A 19627-nucleotide genomic window follows, 5' to 3' on the forward strand; every position below is an offset into this window, starting at 1 on the left:
GGGGGGAGAGAGAGAGAGAGAGAGAGATGGTGGTTTAGATAAGAGCTGGCTTCCTTCCAGCGTCAAGTGCGAAGCGAAACCTCACACAGGTGCACAACTCAAATGGCCCAGTGGGGTTACTTTTTACGTTTTTATTAACTGAGTGTTGTACCACTATATTAACGACTGAAAGTTATGTTTGATTTGCTACAATTTTAAAGTGGGATATTCTGTTTAACCCATTCTGTATTAACCTCCCCTTCTTTGCTCTGTATTATGTTCTCTGTTTTCTGTCTGCAAAACCACAGGTCTCTTTTGATCCAGGACTCAGCTACATTTACATTCAGCAAAAAAAACCCAGTGGTTTGAATATGTTATAAACATGCAACAGCAGATGGCACCAGAGAGCACAAAACCTTTTTATAGTGTTTTTACATAGAGTTTTTTTCTCATTATAACGATTTAATTTCTGACTTATTTATAGCATGCTTTTTCCCGTGTGTCAATCCACCCCAGTCTGTGAAACCCCTTTCATTTTCTCCTTCTGTATCATAACATACTCTCTCTTCTCTGTTTCTGTGCTATGCCTGATATACACAGCCACCTCTATTACCAGCAGTCTTCCTTCAGTTGCTTAGCTTTGTTTCTATCTCTCCAAGCACCACCATCCTGCCCAAGCTCTATTCCATTCCGAATTTGGTGACATAATGAACAAGGCTTTCATTCACCATTTACCTTCCCGCCACAGTGGTACCTATTTATCTACTTGAATTTGCGTACTTTTGAAGTGCTAGGCTGGCAGGAGCTGGGACAGAGCAATGGGAGCTCACCCCATCACAGGGGTTTGAACTGTCAACTTTCCAGTCGGCAAGCCCAAGAAGCTCGGTGGTTTAGACTATAGTGCCACCCGCGTCCCTCAAATTCAGTTAATCGCAAGAGGCTGGACAAACTGGTATTACTCCTACTGCATGGATGTAAAGCAAGAAAGCAATGCAGGCATGTCAACTGGGCCGGCATTCTTCCTGTCATAGCCTCACTTTTGATAGGGTTTCTGATTGACTTTAGTATTACTTTCTATGTTGTGCAGGTGACTAGTATTAATACTTCTTGTGTTGTGGGGGTAACATGAGAATCACTGATCCATGTGGAAGGAGCATGGGTTGTGGCTTCTAGCCAAAACATTGTCTTTCCTAGAAATAAGACAATTTTTTGGTAATGGAAGTTGTTGCCTAGTAAACCAAAGCAAAATAGTGTACTGATCTCCCACAACTACAAAAAAACAATGTTTAAAAAATCATTACAAGGACTGTAAAATTGCACACACACCCCAGACAAAGTGGTGTAACAATCACTCTACTTCATTTCTTATGTTTTGTCTATCGGGTTGCATTTTAGTAAAATGGATTAGGAACTGGGTTAGGAGCTGCAAAATAATACTTCTCATTTCAAAGGAGGCATTGTGTGTGGATATTTGCTTCTAAGGTCCACCTGTGTAATTAACATTTGATAGTTTAAAAGAATTTAGCGCAAAAGAAAATAATATATTAATTACAGAGTCAAAGCATCAGGTTATCAAAAATTAAATGGGGGGGAAGCAATGGGGGGTTAATTACATCAGTAAATATTGCATTCCTTGACACAGATGCAGTTTTCTTCCTTACTCATCTACATAGTTGCTTCTTCCAGAGTGATATCCTAAACAGTGCATAAGGAAACAGGGTGAGAATTATCACAGGAGAGCAATCCACCCTAAGTATCCCTATTGGTGGAAGTGTGTGGTCTAGATAAACAAAAGAAACACCCCATCCCACACAGAGATGATCAGTAAGACTATCTTTTTTAAATTTTTAAATCAAATGTTTTTCATGTATTCCAGAACCTCGCACTTGGCTGGAGTAGGTGGAATTAAAATTGGCAATATTATTCCATTTCCTCATTTCTTTTTTGTCTTTCTCTCTTTTCAGAGCTACAAAAAGCATGTCATAGTTGGGCTGAACATATCATTCTTACTGGTTGAGAATGAGGGAGCTTGGCATATTATTTTGCCAAGAGCAAGGTTCAGGTCTCAGTATTCATCTACCTCCAGCAATATTCATGCCTCTGTTCATTGAGCGTTGCTATTTAAATTTATGCCCATCTATCTGATATGCAAATTTGCACTGCGATAAATGTGAGCAGCTTAAAATATATAAGACCTAGTTAAAATATCAATATGTGATTAAAAAGTATTCTGTGTTTATCCTTGGTAACCAAGTGCCTGCCCGCATAAGATCATCCTTTCCGGTTAGGCTGTCCTTGACCATCCCCCTGGAAGCATAACATGCTGACCTGCATCTTAATGATGGTGGATCAACACAACTGAGAATAACCTATAGTCAGTTTCTGTGGACTTTGGGGCTCAAGCTGAAGGAGAGAGATTAACCATCAAAGGTCCTGAAGGCTAGGGTCCCTGGTGGAGAGATCAGCGCAGTCAAATGGGGATGCTTTCATGGCATGATCCAGCTGTGCAATGCCCTTCAATTCACAGTCAGGATATTTGAAGTTTAAGGCAGCTTTTGCATTCTCCATTTGAAGCTAGGAATCTTTCTACGGAGCGGGAGTTGGGTACTATTGCCAATTTGTACGCAAACGCTCCAGCCCCTGTCTGCATATTGCTGTGAGCTTCCCCCTTTTTCTTTCTTTTTGACTTCTGCATTGACTGTACAAAACCAAACCAGCAAGAGAGCGATTGACATTTCATTTCAGTTGCTCTGCATGCCTCTGCCTTCCCTCTGCCTGTTTGTGTAAAGTCCAGAGGAAAAAAACAAAACAAAACAAAGCATCAGCAAAGATCAGGGTGCCTCTGTCCACTCCGTGTCAGTGCAGTGGCATCAAGCTATTGTCTGGCTGCCGAAGAAAGATGAGCTCCTTTGTGTGTTTAGGGAGCAAAAAAGCAGCCTGAAATAAAAGCCTCGGCAATGCCGGTGCCTGCTGTGGGTAATGATGAGCTGCCCCAAAATCACTGTCCCCAACTGGGTCATTACTGAATAAAAGAGAGATTACTGGAACAGCAGCAGACAATGCTCTGAGCTCTCCAATGGATGTTTTCTGGCAGTGTTTAAACCTCAACTGAACATTTTCGTCCTTTGCTCTTTGTTCTGGAAATCTCTAAGTGTTGCCTTTATATTCTCTGTGTGACCATTGGAATCCTGCCTTGAGTGCCCCCATGCCCTTTCCTTCTTCAATCTCTCCAAAAGGATGCTGTGAAAATCTTCTTCCCCATCACGAAATTGCTCCATACCACGTTCACCCCTGGGTTCTCTCCTCTTTGAATGGTGTTAAAATGCTGATTTACCCTTCTTCACAGGCTTCCCAAAGAATGTGACTTGACTTCCGCTTCCAATTCATTATGATCCTGCTTCCTACTAGGATGCAGTGATCTTCATCCACTTTCTTGCTTAATAGTCTTTAAGACTTCCCCACTGTTTAAACACACTAGATATAGGTAAAGGGACCCCTGACCATTAGGTCCAGTCGCGGACGACTCTGGGTTTGTGGCACTCATCTCGCTCTATAGGCCGAGGGAGCCGCCGTACAGCTTCCGGGTCATGTGGCCAGCATGACTAAGCTGCTTCTGGCGAACGGAAACGCTGTTTACCTTCCCGCCGGAGTGGTACCTATTTATCTACTTGCACTTTGACGTGCTTCCGAACTGCTAGGTTGGCAGCAGCAGGGACTGAACAACGGGAGCTCACCCCGTCGCGGAGATCCGAACCACCAACCTTTTGATTGGCAAGCTCTAGGCTCTGTGGTTTAGACCACAGCACCACCAACGTGGTTTAGAAACACTACAGTATAGCAAATAAGTTGTTTGAATTGGTTTACAAAGGATACTAACAGTAGATTCCATTTAGTCCTCAATCAGGGCTTCCAGGACATTGATCATGTTTCCTCTAATTTCTCATTTTTCCAATCTGAAATTCAGTTCTCCACATTTCTACATAGGTTTGCTGAAAAGTGCTAAGTCCTCATGAAAATTCACCAGCATCTTAGTTTGAATCTCTCATAATCGTTGTATGCAATTTTGCTTAATAGACACATTTTTGCAAAGCAGTTTTCCATAGTGTCGGTATGTTATTTTCACCAACATATGCATTTAAATGCACACTTGATCTCAGCATGTGCATTTTTGTACACATTGCTTGACTGGATAATTTTGCATTGTGAAAATTTGCATTCAAACAAATGCTTCGGTTCACATCTCGTTCGGGAAAGTACAGATAGGGTAAATTCACATTTAAATGCAAGCTGAATTAAATCTACCCCCCACACTCCAGCCCTACCTGTAGTTGTACATTACTTTGCTGCAGTCGTTGCCATTTTAAATGAAATAAGCTTCAGTGCAGAGTGTTGCTTTCCAGAGCACATGGCACAAAGCTGTTCTCATTTGCTATCCTTCTAGAAGACTTAGTGGAAAAGGAGTGGGCAGGTTTCTGCCCCAGGTTTCCAGACTTCGCTGTCCTCCTTCCAGTCTCTCAGCCACCCACAAGCAGGTGAGGAAAGCAACAGCCATCGCTGTCCGTCCCCCGTCCCCCCCATGCCAATTCCAGCCACTCTGATTTTCAGTACAAAGGTTGCACTGAATTTTATCCACTTTCATGATGTTTTACGATGACTGATATGGGGTGCTGGATTTATAACGCACACACTGAAAGCATCTGCATGTGACATAATTTTCTTCTGGAGTTTTTTTTATTAAAGGAATTTTGCCACAGACGTCAAGACTCATATAATCTGTTGAACACCCTATGGCATGGCAAAAGTTTGTCATCCTAACAATGTAAAGCGAGCATAACAGCAGCCAATTCATGCTGAGTTCAGAGCTAATTAACCAGTCACCTTCTGGCTTGGGTTCATATTTGTAAATGACTGGAGAAGAATGGTTGAATCTCTTATGATTCTGCATGAGTCTAAGTTCCAGGACAAGTCTATGAGGTGGTTTACCTAACAGGAGCCTTTTTATTGGGTATAGTGGGTATAGTGGGTGAAGAGATACCCAAAGGAAGATAAAAGACTTTATGTATGCAGCAACTGCAGCAAGAATTCTTTTAGCCCCCAAATGGAAACAACAAGAAGTATCAACAAAAGAGTGGCAGAAGAAGATGATGGACTTTGCAGAACTGGTGAAGCTGACAGGAAAAATCTGAAACCAGCATGATCAAGTATTCCAAAAGGACTGGAGTAAATTTATATGATACCTAAAAGATTATTGTAAGCAATTAACATCACTAGCAGCGTTATCTGAAGACTTGTAACAAGAAGCTTTATACCTTTCTATATTTATTCAATTTTGAGTTATTTTGTAATAAATGAAATTAGAATTGGAAAACATTCAAAATGCAATGATATAAAGCTTAATTTTGAAAGCCATGAGGTGGGAGGGAAGGAAGCTGATAGGCTCTAAAGAGCCTGGCAGGTAAAGTGGCTAATAATGATGTGAATGTATATTATTAAATGGAAAATAAATAATATATATATTTATACAGTGGTTAAATACGCTTCAGGTTACATACGCTTCAGGTTACAGACTCTGCTAACCCAGAAATAGTGCCTCAGGTTAAGAACTTTGCTTCAGGATGAGAACAGAAATCGTGCTTTGGCGATGCGGCGGCAGCAGGAGGCCCCATTAGCTAAAGTGGTGCTTCAGGTTAAGAACAGTTTCAGGTTAAGAACGGACCTCCGGAACGAATTAAGTTCTTAACCCGAGGTACCACTGTATTTTTAAAAAATTGTGTGATGGTTTACATGAAAGATGAAGGAAAGTGCCTGGCCATTGAGCCTGTATGGAATAATGAAGGCACAATCTGTTACATGAACCACAGCACCTGACATTTACTTTGTGTGCAATTTGCTATTCAGGACATAGGTACGGCTTTTCTAAAGTTCCATATTGCATTTTATTTTCCCGGTGCACTAAGCAGGCCAATATATAGTTGAAAGAGTGAATAAGAAGCATTCAGAGGGTTTGTGTTCTTTTTATTGCCCAACCAAAGCATGCGGTAATAGTTCAGGAAACAAAAGAAATGTTTCCACAATTTATTCTAATGGATGAAGTGGGAAATAGGTTTTCTGTAAGAGCTCTTGAAGTATGGTAATAACAGCCATTCTGAAACTATTACCATGTTTCTTCCATTGCACGGAAGAGGTTGCCATAATGAACATACACTGGTCTGCCGCATTACATATGTACCACAAAATCAAGTCCACTGGAATGACGGACTTGTAGAATGGATGTTATTTTAAACATGAACGTTGGTCTGGCCATTTCTCATTGTAATTGAAACACAAAATTGAATCCACTTCCATGAACAGCCAGGGAGTCAAGAACAATAACGCGCCCCAAAGCCAAATGCGGATTTCTGAATGTTTTTTGCAAGGTGCTCCATCTTCTCTGTTACATTTATGAGCTAGCACCATTGATTGCTTTATGAATGTCTTGACATAAATCTAAAGCAATGGTTGAAATATTAAACCTTCATCCAAATGATGCTAATACCCGAAAAGCCACCGTAAAATTGGATATGTCTTTGAATATCAATAGCTTCATATTTATGTCCATCATTAATCTGGACTTCTTTTCCCCTTAATATATTAAAGTATTTTCCTTCTTTACTCCTTGCTCCTAATTTGGGTAATATATAAACACTTATAAACTAAAACTGCACCATTTCCTGACCAAATTCTACTTTCGGGTTCTGCCAACTGCAGATTTTTCTATCCATAGCCCAATATGTAGAAGACAGCAGTGCTTAGCATCATGCAGTGAGCTGTGAAGGTTTATTTTGGAGGCGTTTCAAAGTTCGTCTGAACAGTGGCAACCAACAGCAAATATCTCCAAAATGTCACTCTTTCTAATTATACCACCATGGCTTCCAGGAAGGGTTATTTTATCTTTGTACTCTGCAAATTTAATCCAATTTAAAATGACTCTCCTAAACGGAAAAGCAGTCCATACTGCATTTGACCTGCTAATATATTTCCCCTGACTCACATTTACAGTGATGTTTGTTTACACAATACTGAATTGTGGGGCCTAAATCCTATACTTCTGATATCAGAACACTGAATATGACAAGAACCTGAATATTTACCTTTCCAGATTTGATGTGCTCAGCCTAAAGAGACTGAGAGATCACCAATGTCATCGAATCTGTAGATTTTTTGAAGAGTTTACACAGCATCTTACAGTAGAATCCTATGCATGTCAACTCAGAGGAAAGTTCTCTTGAGTTCTGTGGGGCTTACTTCCTGACAAGTGTATAGAAGACTGCAGACTAGTTTTTAAACCAAGCAACCTAAATTAAAACCGGATGAATGCGTCTGCCAGTAAGCATTTTACAGAGCTTAAAGCACTGAAGTAAGAAATACAGTTAATGTAGCCTAAAGGATGTAATATGCGTTTCAGTTATAGCTTCTTCTGTTTAAAAAAGAACTCAAACCCAGATTTTCTGTCCTCAGTTCCTCTCTACCTGGTCTTTTTATTCCCATTCCAACACATGGAGATTTTCTTCTGAAGGCAAAGGCTGAGCAGAGCAGTATTTGGAAAAAAATTAATGCTGTTAACACAGGAGTCTTTCAGAGACCTGCTCATGTAGCTGTACAGCTCAAAAATTTACTGTGTACTCATTAAACACATCAGTCAGTGGTCCGTGTGTTTTAAGGCTGCGTGGGTGGTCCTTTGCTGGCCACTGGGAATGGCTCCTTTTTCTTTTGCCATCAAAGGGCTCTGTGCACCATACAGTTGAGGAGGAACCTGCATGACCTTATTTTCCTCAGTGCTGAGAAGCCAGATGGAAGAGATGCCAATCCCACACATGCTGCCTTCAAGTCCATCTTCCTTCATGTGGACATTTGGAACATTCATTTAGGATCAACCCATCTCACCAGAAAATGAAATTAGGAGGCAAAGCATTGTAACCATTCCCAAAGTAGTTTTATGCCCATACACAGTGGCACACTTGCGGGAGGCGGTTGCCCTAGGTGCAAAATTGTTAGGGGGTGTAAAATTTCAACACCCAGTGCTGCGTGCTTCTGTCACTGGGCTCCGTTTAAAACAGCTTCTCTATACGAACCAGGAAGCGACCTCTTCAGACAACACAACAACTCTTCTTTTCTTAACTCTGTGGCTGTGATCTTCTAGGTGATGCAGATGCTGTTAGGCAGTTGAATGCACATGCATATGCCATTCCCTCTCTTCCATCCACCCCCTGCGGTCCTGGACACTGGCAACTCACGCTATGCCACTGCCCATGCAGGGGTTATAAAACACATACAATGCACACTGCTCACTTTAACAAGTAGACAAGCATGCATGCATGCAAAAAAAATCCAGGCAACAAACCTTTCTTTCCATTTAGGAATAACATCCAGGATAGATGAGCATGTCCTACATTTCTAGAGAGCCCACGTGCCGATGGGCATACAGCAGCTATGTGCTTTAAAGTGAGCGTCACCATGTTTACAGATTGCATGACTCTCACTGCAGACGTTGCTTGATGAATTCTAGATAACCACTGTTAACTGCATTCACAATTACAATATATCTGTTAGTCTCTAAGCTACCAGAAGTGTAGCTGTTGCTTTTACTACAGCAAACTAATGCAGTTGCTACTCTGAAAGTTAATAATAATAATAATAATAATAATAATAATAATAATAATAATAATAATAATAATTTATTTATACCCCGCCCATCTGGCTGGGTTTCCCCAGCCACTCTGGGCGGCTCCCAACTGAATATTAAAAACACAATACAAAAGTTGTCCCTAAAACTTCTGAAAATTGTCTTATGTCAGGCACCCTACTCATTTCTGCATCTATTAATGCTCTCTTTAACCAGGTTGACTCATGGAGCGTACCTGTAGCTTTACAGTCTTTTGTCATTGCAATCTTTGCCATTACCAGCAGGTTTTCAATGGCAGCAGCTTATGCTTAAGTGTTCTCTAATTAATTCAATAAGACCCCAAAATATTAAAAACTCAATCTGCTGTCTGTCATTTGTTGGATCAGCTTGCCTTGGGGGGAGAGGGCTTGCAGCAATACTCTCCCACTAGAGGTATCATTGCCACTTGCCAGAAGGGGTGAGGTGACCGTGAGATCAGGGCTGCACTGTGTCTCTGCAATCCCAGCCTCACTGCTCCCTCACCCTTCCGGTTAAACATCAGTGCCACTCTTGCTGGGAGGCGATTTCTGCAGCTCTGGGTGAGCCACTCCTAGTCATTTGATGGATGACACACATGACTTCTCTCCAGAAATTCATTAGCATGCAGGAATTTCCACCATTTATTGGCTCGCTCTTGGCATGTGTTTTGGATTTTCAAAAAGTTATTTTGAGCAAAGGAATCCTTCAAGATCTATATATTTACAGGCTTCTACTCCTCTTCCTGTAGTTGTACTGCGGTGCTTAGATTTACCACTGCACTTTAGGGAGATTTCTGAATGAATTCATTTTAACTTCCCAGCACATTTTCTAACTTCTGGGATTTTAGCAACACAGCAAATGTTATTAGTGCTGCATCTATCTAAACGGCTCAGAGGACTTTGGGACTGTTGAAATAATCAGATGCTTGGATAAGCTGGAGTGTCATTTAAATGCAGTTACACTGGCATGAGTATTCCTTGACTGACAGAGTAGATTTCGAAAACTAGAGTTTAGGGAAAGCAACATTTAGTAAACTTGATCCTCTATCAGATCACGGCTATGCATTCTGAAATATTAGATGGCACATCACATCAGGTGGCATTATCTTTGCGGCATGCTGCACCAGCTCCCCCCTTTCCCATTAGCATATGTGAAAGAGGCACCTAGAGATAGCTGCCCTACGCTTGGATCCTTATCCTTCAGATTTCCTATTCAGATATGCAGGAGGCACAGAAGGCTGAACCACTTGGCAGCAGTGGTACAAAAACGACAGCTATTTCACCTTGTAGGACAACATCTCACCTTGTGTGCATTCCAGAGTCCTTTGCGGTGGGTCTCTGGAATGCACAGTGGAGAAGGAACAGGTGGGGATGCCAGAGATGTGGTCAGCTGGCCACACACGAAGAAGAGTCACACAATATCAGCTCAGCAAAGCAAAGGAACAGCCTGCTCTGTAGATTGTGTCCAAGGCATCTTTGTTGTCACTCCAGTCTGGTCCGCTTGTTTTATTTTGCAGAAAGTCTCAAACATTAAACAACAGGTTGCTGAGCTGAGCTTAGCTCGTTTCCATGTGATATACATTTCTTTCCTTTTTCCTTTCTGTATTTTGGGAGAAATTTGGTTCAGTTCACATTTTAATGGCAACATACCTGATTTGCCAGCCAAAAAGCAAACGTCCTTCAAAATTTACACTTCTCTGGATTTTGTGATGCAGTTCTCCAGTGCACCTCTTCCCTGAAGAAAAATGTTTTCAAGAATAAAAAATATATATATTAATGTAAAGATCACCCAAAAATTCATTATATTAGGGGAAGTTGCTTGTAAAAACATGAATATTAGGGGGTAATACATACAATAAAGTATATTAGGATAAATGCACATTGGCCATATAGTGTGAGACTATAATGTAATTTGATGTGGATATGTGCAAATCGAACTTAAGTTCTGAAAAATGAGAAGTTGAGAGAAAGTAAAAGTGAGAGATCTATTCATCCCGCCACTGTGCAGCAGTCGAGTTATGTGCTGTGGCTGTTTTTTGCCATGTTCTTATTTTTATTTTAAATTAGTTTTTGTTAAAGATTTTCTTGTGTTACAAAACAAATAAACAAGGAAAAGTACGTATCGCGTCTCCCCATTTGATTAATAGAGTATTTCTCACAGTTGGTTTACATTTGGTGTGAGACACAACTGTCGTAATGTGATGTGGCTGTTAAATATCTTTTATAAGTGATGAAAGCCTGGAAACCATGCTGGTCTTTTGCCATCAATACTGTCATGAATTTGTGAGTGTTAAAATCCAATCAAGCCAGCAAGTGTCCAAATATAAGCCAGGCTAGCTTCCTGCGTTGAGGTGATCGCCTGGGTGATGAGCCATTAAGAGAATAAAGGAAAGAGGGCTCTGTACCAGACAACAAATAGGCGGGACCCCTCCTCTAGCTTTTAGATAGTTAGAAGGGCAGAGCCTGAGTTGGAGGGCAGAGTTTGCTGTGATGTGACCTAGAGACAAGGCTGCAGGCTTGAAAGTCAAAGATGCTGAGCATGGTGTTTGATTTCTGATTCAATCCAAGACTGTGCCTATGGGAAAAACAAGACCCTTTGGGGTGTTTATGCAGTGAACCCCTCCATCATAGGCTCAGGTTGTATACATGTGTAAATAACCAATATATCATAAATATCACCATCATCATCATTTTATTTTTATGCCGCCTTTCCATAGTTAAAACAATGCTCAAGGCGGCTTACAACATGACAATATTTACATAATTACAGTGGTACCTCAGGTTAAGTACTTAATTCGTTCCAGAGGTCCATACTTAACCTGAAACTGTTCTTAACCTGAAGCACCACTTTAGCTAATGGGGCCTCCTGCTGCTGCCGCGCTGGCGGAGCATGATTTCTGTTCTCAACCTGAAGCAAAGTTCTTAACCTGAAGCACTATTTCTGGGTTAGCGGAGTCTGTAACCTGAAGCGTATGTAACCTGAAGCGTATGTAACCTGAGGTACTACTGTACCAACGTAACAAAAGTCATAAGCAATAAATAAAACACATCAAAAAGTACACACCCAAATGGAAAACAATTTCCACATAAATCATAAAATCTAAAACTAAGAATATACAGCATTAATATCAATTACAATTTAAAATGACATAGATAATAAATAAAGCAATTTAAAAAACAAAAATGGAGCAATCTCTGCCCACATTCTTACTGTGCTTCATTTCCAAAAAGAAACACTGACCTTAGATAAGCTCCTGGAACCCCTGATCTTGAACTGTGAACTGCCCTGAGACCTGCAGGTATGGGACAGTATATTAATGCAATAAATAATAATAATAAATAACTGATCAGAGATTGGGGTGGCCTGCAACAATACAGTTAATGAAGGTGACTGTCAGGATGAAGTGGGACATTGTAAACATGTAGTGGAAAGAACATCTCACTGGCTTTGTCATCACGAAAGTCTTTTTTTAATAAAAAAAGAAGAACAGAACAGAAAAGCTTTTTGAGATCTGCACATAACTAAAATCTTTGGGATTGTATCAGATGAAGAAAGCATCCCCATATGGTATTTTTCTTAGTGGGATTTGAGTGATTTTCAGGCAGCGAAGCATATGCTGCTTGATCCCCTGCTGTGAATTTGTGGTATATTGCTTGCTCTCCACAGGGCAAGGACTGGAGCAGAACTCAAGCTGGAGGAATGGGAATTCAGTCTGCAGCTTTCCGCTTCTTCCCCTCACCCTGCAATATAAGTTGTTCATTCGGCAAAAGGGCACCTGTTTCCCTCCCTCTCTCACCCTCTTTTAGGATGGCAGAAAGTGTTCGTCCTACTGTGCGAGACATAATGAAAAGGAGACAGCTCGAAAAACTCTCCCTTTCCATTTGGGACAGAAAGACTGCCCCTTTCCGAGGGAGACACCACAATCTGATTCCTATTTTGTCTTTGACTTCTACTGACATCCCAACATGTTCATATATAGCTGGATTTGTGAAAATCCACGTGAAGATACTGTTGGAAAATAACCCAAATACATCTCTGTGGTGGGCAGGAAGTTACCTTTGAACAGATTCAGTAATGGACAGGAAGTTTCAATGGTGGACAGGAGGTCACCTCTCAACCTTTAAAAATAGGATTATATTTGCCTTTTGGGCCACCAGGGTTGTATGGGGAAAGAAAAGCTCTCTCAGAATTTTCAATGCGTTTTGTGGATCAGTTTTGCTTCTGGTATGCCCCCCCCCCCACTAAACTTGACTACTAATACAGTAGTACCTCAGGTTAAGTACTTAATTTGTTCTGGAGGTCCATTCTTAACCTGAAACGGTTCTTAACCTGAAGCACCACTTTAGCCAATGGGGCCTCCCACTGCCGCCGCGCCGCAGGAGCATGATTTCTCTTCTCATCCTGAAGCAAAGTTCTTAACCTGATACACTATTTCTGGGTTAGCGGAGTCTGTAACCTGAAGCGTATGTAACCTGAAGCGTATGTAACCCCAGGTACCACTATACTGCTACCTAACATGTAGCAATTCATTTTCTATAGGACTATTTCTTGGTTAGCATTTCCATGTTTTCATTTCCCATTATTAACATGAGCATTGTCTTGCTGGATCAGACTGATAGTCGATCATCCAGTCTCCAACTGCAGTGAATGATAGCTAAGGGATAGCCAGTGAAGAAGCTATTGGAAAGCTAAAATGCAAGTATGAAGAAGATGATTCCAACCTCATTCAATAAGCAGCTCATTGTAGATGGATACTGATTTCCTATTTTAGCAATCTTGACCATCAATAGACCTGCTCTCAAACAGGCACATGAAGCTTCTCTAAATTGAGTCAGACCAAGCACATTTCCCCAAGCAAACCTTGTGGGATAGATGAGCCAACAGTCCGCCTTCCCAGTTGGATCAGGGTTTCCCAAACTTGAGTCTCCAGCTGCTTTTGGACTACAGTGGTATCTTGGGTTACAGACGCTTCAGGTTACAGATGCTTCAGGTTACAGACTCCGCTAAACCAGAAATAGTACCTCAGGTTAAGAACTTTGCTTCAGGATGAGAACAGAAATCGTGCAGTGGCTGCGCGGCTGCAGCAGGAGGTCCCATTAGCTAAAGTGGTACCTCAGGTTAAGTACAGTTTCAGGTTAAGAATGGACCTCCATAACGAATTAAATTCTTAACCCGAGGTACCACTGTACAGTTCTCTTCATCCCTGATTACTGTTCCTGCTAGCTGGGGTTTGATGGAAATTGTAGTGCAAAAACAGCTGGAGACCCAAGTTTGAGACACCCTCAGTTAGACAAACCATTGATCTAATCTAGGGAAGACAATTCATACTTTCTTAGATAGGAAGAGCATTTCTTCCTATTCCTCTATCTCTATCCATATTGTCAACTGTGACTGGCATACCTAATGCCATGCTACTTAACTCTTTCCCTCACTAATAACTTGCAACTAAGTCTCCACAAAGGACAATATACCTAAATCTCATTTCTGATGAGCAAGATGTCTCTATTCTCTGTCTTGCTATGTTTTCACAACCAGGAGACAGAGAAGTCTAGCTACATCTCAGTTCAGATGTTTACTTAGAACAGAGGTGGAAAAGCATTTTTTCTGTTCAGGTTGCATTTTAGCAGGGGAGGAAATCTGTCAGGGACTGCATGTTGACACTGAATAGGGCTGGTATTAATAGTGGGCAAGGCCAGGGACGATATTGGGTGAGGCACAGCCTTTTCTGTGTCTTTCTCTGCTATTCTCTTCTCAGGGTTATATGCAGCCTCAGGGCCCTAGGTTGCTCCCTCACAGCCCCCCCGCAACCAGACTTAGGAGGTCCCACTGAATGCCACTGGGTCTCATCACATGTTACTGTGCTGTATGTTTTAATGACTATCCGAAACTTTTTTTGCAGGAAGTCTTTAAAGATGGCAACACAAGCAGTTACAGCTAACAAATAAGCATTCTAGTTGCATGTAATTATCTCCTGTAATGAAAAACAACATGGTTCACTGCTTGCTAAATGCTTACTTTGTCTTTGGAATATAAGCATCTGATTATAGAATCTGTGTTTGGGGGGGGGAGTAACAAAGAAATAGTGAACACCAAGAAAATGACCTGGTCTGGTCTCTTTTTGCTTGTTAAAGGACAGAGATTTTCAACAGCTTCCTTTCACCTGTGCCTTAAATTAAGCAGATGAAACTGCCTGAAATAACCATCTTCCCAAACCTCCTGAAATAACTGCATTTCCTTTAGGATTTTTTTCTTTCCTCATTGTGCTCAAGATTGCAAACATGATGAATACTAACAGCTGGATCTTTATATTTCCACTATTAGAAATATTTGACTGAAACTGATGAGCAGCAGATGCTAGGGGATTTGGGATTCTTCTCTCCCCTTTTCTAAAATAAAAATAAGAATCCACCCCCACCCCCACCCCCACCCGAAGGAAAAATATGTACACCAAGTTGTGGGTAACAGAAACTGGTTTGTAGTTTGCTTTCATTTGCTTTCTGTTCTCCTACATGTAGGAGAACATGGGCAGGAAGAAAGGGGGAGCATGAGGAGTCTTGTTTTTTTTAAAAAAATAATAATTATGCTTTCTGCATCCGCATCTAATCTCACCGCTTTCTAAAATTTATTTATTGGTGTGGGAGGACATGTGTTCTGTGTCCCATTGGTGTAGTGGTGGTGAAGGGTAAAGGATATGGGTGGCACTGTGGTCTAAACCACTGAGCCTCTTGGGCTTGCCGATCAGAAGGTCAGCGGTTCGAATCCCTGCAATGGAGTGAGCTCCCGTTGCTCTGTCCCAGCTCCTGCCAACCTAACAGTTCGAAGTGCAAGTGGATAAATAGTGCAAGTGGATAAATAGGTACCGCTGCAGTGGGGAAGTAAATGGTGTTTTCGTGCTCTCTGGTTTCCGTCATGGTGTATCCATCGTGCCAGAAGCGGTTTAATCATGCTGGCCACATGACTAACAGCAGCTCCTTTGTCCTGAAGTGAGATGAGCACTGCAACCCCATAGTCGCCTTTGACTGGACTTAACCGTCCAGGGGTCCTTTACCTCTTTTACCTAGTGGTGGTGTGTCCCTTGCCTTTCTTCTGATAGGAAATGCTCTGTGGGGGTGGGGGGAAATGCTGGAGGCTTTGATATACTATCAACAGAGCACTAGTTTCAATCACAGGACTCAGAGAAGCCAGGAGCCAGCTTCTTTTGCATCTTCCTCCCTGAGCAAAACTCTAGGGGTTAGCACAGCACAGGCAACAATGCCATGCAACTGGTAGAAACCCTCCCATGGGGAACTGAATGGATGCGCTGGAGATCCCTGTACATTGAGAAGTTGGGACCAAAATATCAATGCCAGAGGCAGGTAGATGAAGACTGTGAGGCCCCAGTTGGCCATCCCTGGTCTAAATTACAAAGCCCCAAGCCATGGGACAATAAACTGTATAAATAGAAAGATTTTCTCATTTAAAACAAGTAACCATATGCTAATCACTTAGGAGGGGCAAGGAGTGAAATATCACAACTTTGTCATAGCAAACCACAACCTTTATTTTAGTGGCTAAAAAAAACCCCAATTCAGAAATGAGACATTAACATACATGATTGCTAGCGATGCTATAGTAAATAGTGCAGCTGTTCTTCCAAAAGGAAAGAACAAGTAAGATGGCTGTCTCTGATTTATGTGGCATCTCTCTGTATCCGACCTTGGGTTGAGCATGTCTGCTATAACTCAGCAGCAGCTGTTGCACACAGCGGGTGTATATATAGCAGAATCCGTTCCCTTGGCCAGAATTGAGTGTGTCTGCATCTGTAAAATCCCTCCAAACCCAATGTTAGTCTAAACCTTATTTGTCTGGCCATTACATTCTGTGCCAATGCAATTTATAATGTTGCTGTGGTTTATTTTGATGGAAATTGCTGCTACCTCCCTGGGACATTCTTGTTCAATAAGAAGTAATTTCTATGAAGCTGCTTTCGGTGCAACATAATTACATCCCAGAAGTTCCTTTTATCATTCCTGAACCCTTTTAAAAATATCAGTGTAGATCATTTAAAGCAAATACATTTCCAAATGTGAGGCAAATTGGAATATTTTTTTCCCCTCCAGTAATTTAGTGGCTTCCAAAAAAAAAAAAGAAAGAAAAGGAAAACCCCAGAAAAAGCGGCCGATTCATAGCATTGCTGGGCGGTGGGACTCAACATATCTTAGTTGCAAAGCCTGAAGATCTGAAACTGATACAGTCAATTGTACAGTTGTTTGGTATGAGATTTCTAGTGCTCTGAACAAAATCCTCTGTGACCATTTCCTCTGGCTTTCTAACCCAGAAGCTAAATACACTGGTACACTCTATAACGTGAGCCATTAAATCTGGCAAATTTGCTTTTAGCAAACAGACATAGAACCAAAGTATAAAAATATACCACAGATGTCCTACCTTTGAGGAACTCGATTTTTCTCCCTTTCTTTAACTAGGGATGGGGAAAACATTCTCTTTCTAGTCCCTATCGTGTTAGCTGGTCTTCGTTCACAAGACTGTCCCATTTCTGCATATATCTGTGGATTTTTAAATAATAATAATCATAATAAAAACTTAATACATCTGAATATATTTTTGAATGTATATTCTCTTGTGATATGCATGTCTACATGTATTTTAACTTTAAAAATGCAGTCCTGAACTTTTTTTTACCTCAGATTATGCATTTTAGATACTTGTTGATATGTTTCTCAAGCCGAAAACTGTGCCGCAAGCAACATACAGAGAAGCGCAAAATCCAGCGAAAAGCTGCATTCCAATCTGCACAATTAGCTCAGAAAGTGCAAATCAGGGCAGATCACTTCAGAATGTGTGAATTTCAAACTCTGGTATCTCTATGTTTAAGCTGTTTGTATGCATCTTAAAGTACATTGATCAGTGGAAGACATTTCTCCCTAAATCAACAGTGATTCTTTTTTAAAAAAATTATGTCTTACTGCCAATTGTTTTCCCTATTAAAAGGTGCTGCATAATTTCTTATTTACCTCGATAACATAATCGTCACAATCTTGTACAGCAGGTTTCGGCAATGAGACCGTGTTTTTTGCCCAAGGCCACCCAGCGAGCGTAATGGACAAGCAGGTATTTGAACCCAAGTTTCCTTTACCCACACATTCATAGTTTATGTAATTAGGCATGCTAGTATGCGTTGGTGATTAGTAATTGGTTTCGGTTTGGATGAAAGCGCTTCCAGTTAGAAGGAGTCTTTTATCGTTAACCTTCGGCATATCAGATGAAGGTCTGTCAGAGCGATCCCAAACTGTAGGAAGCCAGAATCATTTATACTGGGGTAAATTGGGACGGTGTAACTTACACCTAAGTATTCCAAAGGCCTGTCAGGAGTTGGCTGGCTGAGTTGCCCTACGTCTAGCAGATGAAAAACAAATCTTTATAACAGTGGTTGACTCACGCAACTTTTGCTAGTGTAACTTCTGCTGGTTTGCAAGGTCTTGTGACCGAGCTGAAAGGAGTTTGGAACAGGGGTAAGTCTCCGCTTGTCCTCTCCCACCTGTCATGTCCCTGGGATGTCCTTTTTCAGGACAGGTTGGAGGACGTCAGCTGATGTGGTTCTGCCTCTACTTCAGCCCAGGCTCAGCTTGTTCAGCCAGATGTCTACCTATACCAAGCCCTCTTTACCCCAGCAGATATTGAGTGTGGATTGCTTCCTAATGGCATTACAGTGGTACCTTGGTTCTCAAACTTAATCCATTCCAGGAGTCCATTAGACTCCCAAAACCATTCGGAAACCAAGGTGTGGCTTCCGATTGACTGCTGGAGCTTCCTGCACTCAATCAGAAGCTGCGTCGGATGTTTGGCTTCTGAAAAACGTTCGCAAACCGCAACACTCACTTCCGGGTTTGCAGCATTCGGGAGCCGATTTGTTCGTGAGCCAAGCCATTCAAGAACCAAGGTACCACTGTACATTCATACGTGGCACGGTGCTGGAAAACATATACATTATGTATAATTTTTTTTAAAAAAAATGTGTTTTAGAAGAATCCTTGGAAGAAATATTAGACTAGTATTCCACCATTGTAAGTAGAAGTTCTGTTAAGGAAATTTCTGCAAGGGTCAAACCTGCCTAACAAACTATTTTAAAGTTTTTTGAATGTATCAACATACATATAGAGTGATTCAGTTGACATTGTATACTTGGACTTCTAACCAGTGTTATTTTTCTAGAAAAGGAGGTGCTGGAATTCACCACAAACACCTCCCTTGTTCTCTAAGAATGGCAATGGTGCCTGAGAGGTGCCAGAACTGAGTTCCGGCTGGAAAAAATGCCCTGTTTCTCACAAGCTTTTGATAAAGTCACTTGCCAAGATTCCTGAGTATGCTTAGTAGTCATGGGATAAGAGGAGAGGTCCTATTATGTATTATTAACTGGTTAAGAAGCAGGACACAGAGAGCAGGAATAATGGGACAGTTCTCCAATGGACAGACGTAGAAAGTGGTGTCCCCCAAGAATCAGTATTTTTATTTTTATTTAAAGACAATTCCTTTTTGAAGAAGTGAAAGAATAATGGTACCTTGGACCTATTTGACTGGAATATGTCAGGTGTTATCCATCCAGGCAAGGCTATGGTGTCTGCAGATGTCCAATTCTGTCAAAAAGGGGGGGGACACCTGTTTTTTATTTCCCCATAATAGTGATTGGAAGGAACGCGGGTGGCTCTGTGGGTTAAACCACAGAGCCTAGGACTTGCCGATCAGAAGGTTGGCGGTTCGAATCCCCGTGACAGGGTGAGCTCCCGTTGATCGTCCCTGCTCCTGCCAACCTAGCAGTTCGAAAGCATGTCAAAGTGCAAGTAGATGAATAGGGAAGGTAAACGGTGTTTCCATGTGCTGCTCTGGTTCTCCAGAAGCAGCTTAGTCATGCTGGCCACATGACCCAGAAGCTGTACACCGGCTCCCTCAGCCAATAAAGCGAGATGAGCG

General features: G+C 41.5%; 2 long non-coding RNA genes across 3 annotated transcripts in view; both read right to left on the bottom strand.

Moving 5' to 3' along the window:
• Window positions 1-19627, bottom strand: part of LOC309380730 — a 745666-nt gene that overhangs the window by 686366 nt on the left and 39673 nt on the right. The gene's annotated exons all lie outside the window — the stretch shown is intronic.
• The window catches only part of LOC309380758, a 51110-nt gene that overhangs the window by 3241 nt on the left and 28242 nt on the right, over window positions 1-19627 (bottom strand). Inside the window, exons 1-2 of one of the 2 annotated variants that reach the window (XR_014173115.1) lie at window positions 17674-17767; window positions 17087-17205 (exon numbers count right to left, since the gene is read on the bottom strand). This is a non-coding gene — a long non-coding RNA (uncharacterized lncRNA). Of the gene's footprint in view, window positions 1-17086; window positions 17206-17673; window positions 17768-19627 lie in introns of those variants that run through there. The other variant, XR_014173114.1, reaches the window with a different exon arrangement.

The sequence above is a fragment of the Podarcis melisellensis genome (assembly GCF_964234715.1).
Source record: "Podarcis melisellensis genome assembly, chromosome: 11".
In the NCBI taxonomy this organism is placed as follows: domain Eukaryota; kingdom Metazoa; phylum Chordata; class Lepidosauria; order Squamata; family Lacertidae; genus Podarcis; species Podarcis melisellensis.